General features: G+C 44.5%; 1 long non-coding RNA gene across 1 annotated transcript; it reads right to left on the reverse strand.

The window, feature by feature from the left end:
- Positions 1-626: 626 nt before the first annotated feature.
- On the reverse strand, positions 627-6,881 carry LOC147429694 (uncharacterized). Its single transcript, XR_015185897.1, has 2 exons — positions 2,562-6,881; positions 627-2,396 (listed from the first exon to the last, which is right to left on the reverse strand). It is a non-coding gene; the product is annotated as an uncharacterized LOC147429694 (long non-coding RNA).
- Positions 6,882-7,501: the final 620 nt, after the last annotated feature.

Consider the following 7,501-nt stretch of genomic DNA (forward strand, 5'->3'; position numbering starts at 1 on the left):
CAATGGTGCCTCATCTCCCAGTGCAGATATGCGTCTCACTGTTAATGAACTGTGGTAAGCTCATTGAACTTGGAATCTTTGTCACAGATTGGATGCTTCTTGGAATATTCTTGGGGTTCTGTATCTTCAAAGTATGTTTGGCTTACGCTACCCATCACTGCTTTGCATTTGAAGAAAAGTAATTGAAGTATGCCTTGCATTGCGTTATTTACGTGCTGGATCCCCCCCCCCCCCCCCCCCCCCCCCCCCCCCCCCCCCCCCTCTCTCACGACAAAGATAGCAAGATGTAGCTGACTGACTTAATGCTTTGTGAATTGATGAACCTGTTAATAACCTCCCAACCCAGTGTTCATAGAACAAGCGCATCCCATCAATTGATTTGATTTTAATTTTGGATTGACATGAAACTCCTTGCAAGTATCTTGATTCATATCTTATCTCCTTGAAGTGGTGACCTGGCAATGCTAAAGCCACAGCTAGTTTGCATTAGCAATGGTTATCATTGATGGATGAAACCCAGTATAGTATCCGGGGCTTGCAAGATTTGAGAAGCCCTGGACTCAAGCATATAAGCAGTTTGGAAGACCCTGCGTAAAGGTTTGAGAGGCATTTTCCTACAATCTTGGTGATCCATAGTGCTATGCCTCGTGTCTTTTCAATTCTTATGTCACCTGTCATTAAATATGACATGATTCCTCCAATTGTCACAATTTCAAACATTCCTTGCCAGGTTCCTATAAGATAATGATCCTCTATTGACCTGAACTATATGTTAGAATATGTTTCCATATAGGATTCACTACCTAGAGAAGCTTTAAACCACCTGGTGGATTTCCTTCCGTGATGTAATAGGTATTCTGGAGAACCCACAACTCCACTGTGGGTCTGCGCGCAAGTTTCTGTCTGTTTTTGTTCTGCCTCCAGTCTGTTCAAGATGCTTGTTGTAAGGCTGTAGAGCTCGTACATCTGTCCGAATCATTCGAATAGCAGAGTTACATTTGAATAAGAAACATACAGGATTACAAGCCGCTTTCCAGTAACCCTTGTTTCTTAATCATCAGTGCAAACCCTTGTTGCTTACTCATTAGTGCTGCCTGGTTTGTTCGGGAGGAAATCCACACGAAGACGGCCCGGGAAGCAACATGCATACCTTGTCAAATGATTGTAAAGAGAGTTGGGTAAGGCAGTAAGAGTCCAACCGATAAGCTCAACAGAAACTCAATAGGGTAAGTATCGAGTTGACAGACACTAGAGCCCAGTTATCTAACACATCAATGCAGAACCAGTTTACTGACATGACCATTTGATACCACTTGAACCCAAGCAACAAAGTCAAATGGTGTTGTGCGTTTCAACAGATCAAAGTCTATCCATGGTTGCTAGAGTAAACAAGCTAGCTCAAAAGTTGCTCACACAGCAAGGTCAAGTCTCTCAAGCATGGCTGTTTGTATCTCAGATAGGACACCTTCTCCACAAACAATCAAGGCTCTTTGATCTTAGGAAGGACATAACCTCCATGAAGAGTGTAAAGCCATAACGGCCTAAAGCATGCCTGATAAATTGATCATGGTACTTACAAAGCTGGCCCAACCTTGTTACCATCACTGATCACTTTTCTGTTGGCCACTGCATATAGCATTGACACACCATCTCCTTGAAATACTGTAGTCCCACCTTATTATAATCCTGTTTGAAGAATAAATAATGCCGTCCAATTAAGTTCCCCTTAAGTGTGTCGAAGAGGAACAATTGATTACAACACGGTTCAGTGAGCTGCTGGGTTTAAGAGCATCCCCACAAATACATTAACAATGGATTGCGGCCCCATTGGCCCACTAAAGATCTCTTGTTGAGAAAAAGGGAGCTAGAGCACAACCCGTCTAATTCTCTCACTTCTGATCCATGATCGTCACGGTTTTTGAAGTGAAAAGAAAAGTATGTTCTAGATGAGGACCTTCAATGTCTGTTGGGAAGCAAGCAGGAATGCATTGATAATGGCTATACTGGCCAAAGCATTGACATGTAGTGAAGCCATTTGGAGTAGTGAAGGGAGCCACAGCATTTACTACAAAAACATGACGTCAATCACTCTGGATAGTTTAAGCAGAAGTTCAGAATTCTCAGCTATGCATGGCAAGATTGTATGCATACATTATCATAATCTGATCCTCAGTCTGCACATGTAAAATTTCTGCCACATCTGATCACTCTTATAGACCTGGAAACAACCCAGAATGAGCCGCTTGTAGGGTTCTCCGCTTCGTTTTGTAATCTGCTGATTTGAATGTGCTTCCTTTTGAATACCGCCTGCCATTTTGTAGCTTGATCTGAGAGCCTCATATAAGGCTTCTTCGTAAGAGCCAATATTACCAATAGGGTTGTTTATTGTTTACACACTGCCATTAAAAAAACAAGTGAGAAAATCACGAGGCCTGCCAATGGAAAGGATACATCAATCCAAGCTGGCTTTACCAAAATAGTTTCATTGATCTTAAGATTTCTTTCTCACCACAGCTATCCTTGGTGGACAATCAAACCGAGGACTACGGTTTCTCTCTTACCAAAGCTATTCTTGATAGAAGGCCAATGAGATAAATCATCTCTTTTTAATGATTTCTATTTGGGTCGCTGTTTGTTAACAGCGAATCTCAAAAGATACGATCGCTCCTTGCTTTTCCCCTCTGCAAGCGTCGTGTCTTGCGCGTTCCACACTCCCTCCCTCTTGCACTCCAATGCAGCTCTGTCTTCCGCATATTCTCTATGCTCCCCATTCAACTCCTGCGTGGATTTTCCCCCTCGACACCTTTTCGCTTTCCTGCAGCGTTGGCTTTCACTTCATCCTCGCATGCGTCCGCTCTGTGCCTCCCGCATCTCCCTCCCCTCCCCATGGCTTTGTGGCCTCGACCAGCCCACTTTCCTGCCCTCCTCTTCTGCAACATTGCTTGGCTGCTTTTGTCGCCTGATTTGCATGCCACATCCTCCCCGCACAATTATCCTATACACCCTACCTTATCACTACACTCATATCCCCCTCGTGACGATCACAGCGCGCGCCCTGGCCTTCTCCTCTTGCCTGAGATGCCTGCGCATCTTCCCCTACGAGGGCTGTCCACATTGCATTCCCTCAGGATCCACAACTCCTCTTCCCTACGACACCCGTGCATATATTGTACTCCTCCTCAGCTACCTTTCCCTCCCCATCCTCCTAGTTCCCTACCTCATAATCATGCCCTAACTGTTGGCTCTGCTCAATCGCTGCCATGCATGCCCTGCACCATCAGGCAGAATGACAAGCAATGCGAGTATCCTCCACTTGCTTCACACGGTTGCATGCCCTGCACCATCAGGCAGAATGACAAGCAATGCGAGTATCCTCCACTTGCTCCCTTATTCTCCTGCCGCAAAGTGCCCTCCTCGAATCACCAGCACCTCTACTGTGATATTGTCATGCCCCTAAGCTTGCTGTGCGCACGGAGTCCTCCAACCGACACCTCTCTACAGCAGAGACTTAAACATCATAGGAAGAATGCCAAGAGGCCTCAAAGAGAGAGAGAGGGAGAGGGGGAGAGATTCCAAAAACCTTCCCCCTTGGCCTGCGTTCGGCATCTCCACTACTGCAGTTGAACCATGCCCTCGACACAAAATGTCTCCTCGCACGATCTGCCAACACAACCCAATCATGCGCAGCAACCAACACAACCACCATCGATATGTCGCCTACGCAGGTCTCTCAGCGAGGGGGAGAGAGAGAAACTGTCAGACGCAGGTCTTGCAACGATAGCCAGAGACGAGACATGGAAACAACAAAACATCTTGCTAATTTATCTCTCTCTCTTTCTCCTCCGTGTGCCCTCCTCCCCCTTTTTTTACTCCAAAGCCCTCCTTTGCCTTCCCAATCTAAAGCAGTATCTTCTGAGATTCTGGGTAAAAGGAAATGTGTGCCAACCTACTTAGACTTTAACCTACTTAGACTTTAGGGAGCTCCAGATCGAGTGTCATGTTGTGAGCATGTATATTTCAATGTGCTTCCATGCCTCATAAAAAATCTAAGTCTCTCGCACGTGATTGTGTTCAAGACATTCCAACCAAGATAATAGATCCCTGTCCCACTTACCCTCTTGCAATGAACGGGTCCAACCTTTCATGTACTGCCATGTCCGTCTCTGCGTGCTTACCACTACTTTGCCAATTGCATCTGAGCCGCTCGCTCTGCCCACTTGGGCTTTGCTTGTCTAGGAATCATTGCAAGAGCACAAATTTGCAGCTGATGATGGTGGCCTTGATCAATGCCTAAGCAGAGAGAGAAATGCGCATGCGACTGAGAGCAAAAAATAGTTAGAATCTTGGGTTATTCCTTTCGTTCAGGTGAGTGAAAAGCTTTGAGGAAAAGGATGGTCGAAGCTCGGCTGAAGGGCCAGGTGGCAGTGGAGGACCAGCTGGCTGAGGCGAAAGCATGGCACGAGTAGTCACGGCCGCCCAGTTGACGCGCGGAGTCAGATGGCGAGAAGAGACGAGATGCACGAACAGTGACTTCTTTTTTTAATGTGAGGCTCGGCGCAGTTTGTAAGGACGGGGAGCAACACAGCCGCAGAGGGCGGACAGTTGCATGCGTGTCAGTGCAGGTGCTTGAGCCTTGAGGTTCAAACTTCAGACTCGCAGGCCTGTTATTCGGTGCAGAGCCGACCAGGACAGGATGCAATAGCCGTGATGTGTAGCCAGGTCGAATGGAGCGTGAGGCAGGCCATCAATTGATGCGAGCAAGGCACGGCCGAGACAATGCTCTCTCTCTCTCTCTCTGTTGGAGATACAGAGAGACACTGTTACAACCACCTATAGAGGCATGGGGGAAGGAGGGGAGGAACATTCACAACTTACAGATTTTTTCCGGAGGACCACACCCCCTCCACTCCCAGATCCATCGAGCAGGCTGAGACGAGCTGGGCCAGACAACGCCCACTTGTTATTGTAGATGCTGGGCCCCACGACTCCACCGCAGACAGATTGAGGAGATCCAGACTCGAGCACGTCGAGCTACTGAGGAGAGACGAGCCCAGACGATGGCTCAACCAACTGCATTCATCTGTTCAACTCTTGATCATGATCCTCCCATGTACCACATTTTACACCATCCTATTAGCATAGGATGGAGCTAGCTAGCTTGATGCATTTGCATGGTTGCACTACTTGAGCATATAGACATGCACATACCCCTAGTACTAGAGCTCCATTCCCCCTCGTAGATCCCATCACAAACCAAGTTTTTTATCCTTATCCTTATTTTGTACCAGTTTGGATTGTTTTGTCTTTCCCAATAGATGGAGGATATACACACATGTATATTTGATATGTCTCATAGGCCGACTTCGGGGTCTCACATAGACACTAAAAAATCTTTCTTGAACTCTCTCTCTCTCTCTCTCTCTCTCTCTCTCTCAAGCTTCAGAGTCCGGAGTCTCTTTCTTCTCTCTATGTCTTGACATTATGTTTATTTATCTGCATTCTTGCAGCGAAGCCGTCGTGATTGTGTGGTGGAGGGTAGTCTTGCCCTATGACATGAGGGTGATGGCAAAGGGAGGCCTCCTCGCATGAGGAATAGCGGAGCAAATGGCTGATCCAATTGCCGAGGCGAAGTCTCAATGCGCTTAGCTAAAATGTGTAAATTAAAAGGCCAATGGTGGATATTGTCTGTGCAGACGAACAGAGAGGAGAGAGGCCGAGAGGAGAGAGGCCTGTTTAGAGAGATGATGGTCGGGGACCATGGCTAGGCAAAGCGGAGCCTAGGGGGGTTGCAGAGTTGTGTAGATTAGGGGGCTGTGATGGTGACATTTTGCTTTGCAATTCACAGGTTCTCGAGGGATATTTTAGACAAATTAATAGTTTGCAGAAAAGTAGACCATCCTGATTCATGATACTAGTTACAACCACCACCTAGTGAGTCTTCAATCCTTGTAATGAGTGTCTTCTAAGCTCTATCTTTGTAATGAGTGTCTTCTCTCTGAACCAACCAATCCAAAAATTGTACATTTTTTGAAAATAACCTCCCCTTTTTCCTAATAAAAAAGGGAAGGCATCACTAAGGTCTCACCCCTTTGGGACAGGCCCAAAAAAAGTGAATGGCCTACTAATGATGGGTGGCACATTTTTCGTGCGTAGTTATCGCAACGGTGATCTCAACAATGCTGTACCGACATGAAGCCACGTGGGCTTTTTCAACTTGGAAGGCTCACTAGGGCTACTACTAAGGTGGGTATTTTGCACAATGAAATATTTTGATTCCTGAGTTTGCTACACCCTCTTCAAGGCTCACGAACTCCCTCTTATACCTTTCATTGTGAAATAAGAAGAGTTTTGTTTTTTGCTTATAGTTGTGACATCTTGTTGAACAATAGTAGTAGAAGTCGGTGAAGACACTTGCAAGAGGGGCATGAATTAAGTGGAGGTGTGTTGGTGTCCAAGGTACTAGTAGCAAGTAGTGGTGCCTAATTGCTACATGGAAGTTAGGTTTATTACAGAAAACAAACGATAATTTCATCTCTACCAAGGCCTTGCCTCTTATACTAAATTTTTGGTGTCGATGGTTATGTTGTAGGGTGGACTTTGCACTTGACTACGAGCCAAAACATAGCTTCCGTTTCTTATATATTTTGAGGAGACACTATGCAAACTCTCTACCATACTTTCTTATGCCACTCAAGTAGTCCATGCAAAGCATATGTTTTTGTCATTCTCAAATCTTTTTGTAGTAGATGTTTTGTTTGTTCGTAGTTTTCCAAAGGCGAGATTCTTCTAATTTCAAATATGTGCACATCTTTCTTGTCAACAGGTCGATGCTATCTCATAACCTACTTATTATGTTCAATTCCTCAAGTCCTATGTCAATCTCATAGAAAAACATTGTAAGCATAACAACACTTGTGTGCATATCTTTCTAAAACATTTACCTCTAAGGAAAGTCCAATCAAGCATGACTAGTTGATTTTTGAAGAACAGATTGGTTGGAAAAGGAAGGCTAAATGTTAAAGAGAACATTCTCACATTTTATTTGTGAAGGTTTTATGGTTTCCTTTAATTCACTATCATTGCATGATTTGCTTCATTAATTTATTTCAGACTTTAGGAAAAGCTATTTTAAACTTTTACTAATCTTTTATGTCCTGTAAATTCTGTAGGGGGAAGGATATACTCCATTATCCTCTCTTTAATAGATTATGCTTCATGATGGAGTACCGTTGACCATCCCCTCTTTGGAAGTTTTTGATCAGATTAAAAAACTCGAATCGTTGCAATGAAGGGCTAGCAACTCTCTTGAATGGGATTGGTCTTTTTAGAAGCACTTGTCCTTTCATTACTTACACAACTAATCTTTATCCTTTAAAATTCAAACTCAAACAAACTTTTTAAAATAAGAACTTTGTCATTAAATCTTTTCAACATAGGTGAGGATATGAAAAGATTCTTTTTCTTGATCTCTGTTATGAATAATAATTTCTTGGGTACATAT

The sequence above is a fragment of the Adiantum capillus-veneris genome, chromosome 22, assembly GCF_014529385.1.
Source record: "Adiantum capillus-veneris isolate H3 chromosome 22, ASM1452938v2, whole genome shotgun sequence".
In the NCBI taxonomy this organism is placed as follows: domain Eukaryota; kingdom Viridiplantae; phylum Streptophyta; class Polypodiopsida; order Polypodiales; family Pteridaceae; genus Adiantum; species Adiantum capillus-veneris.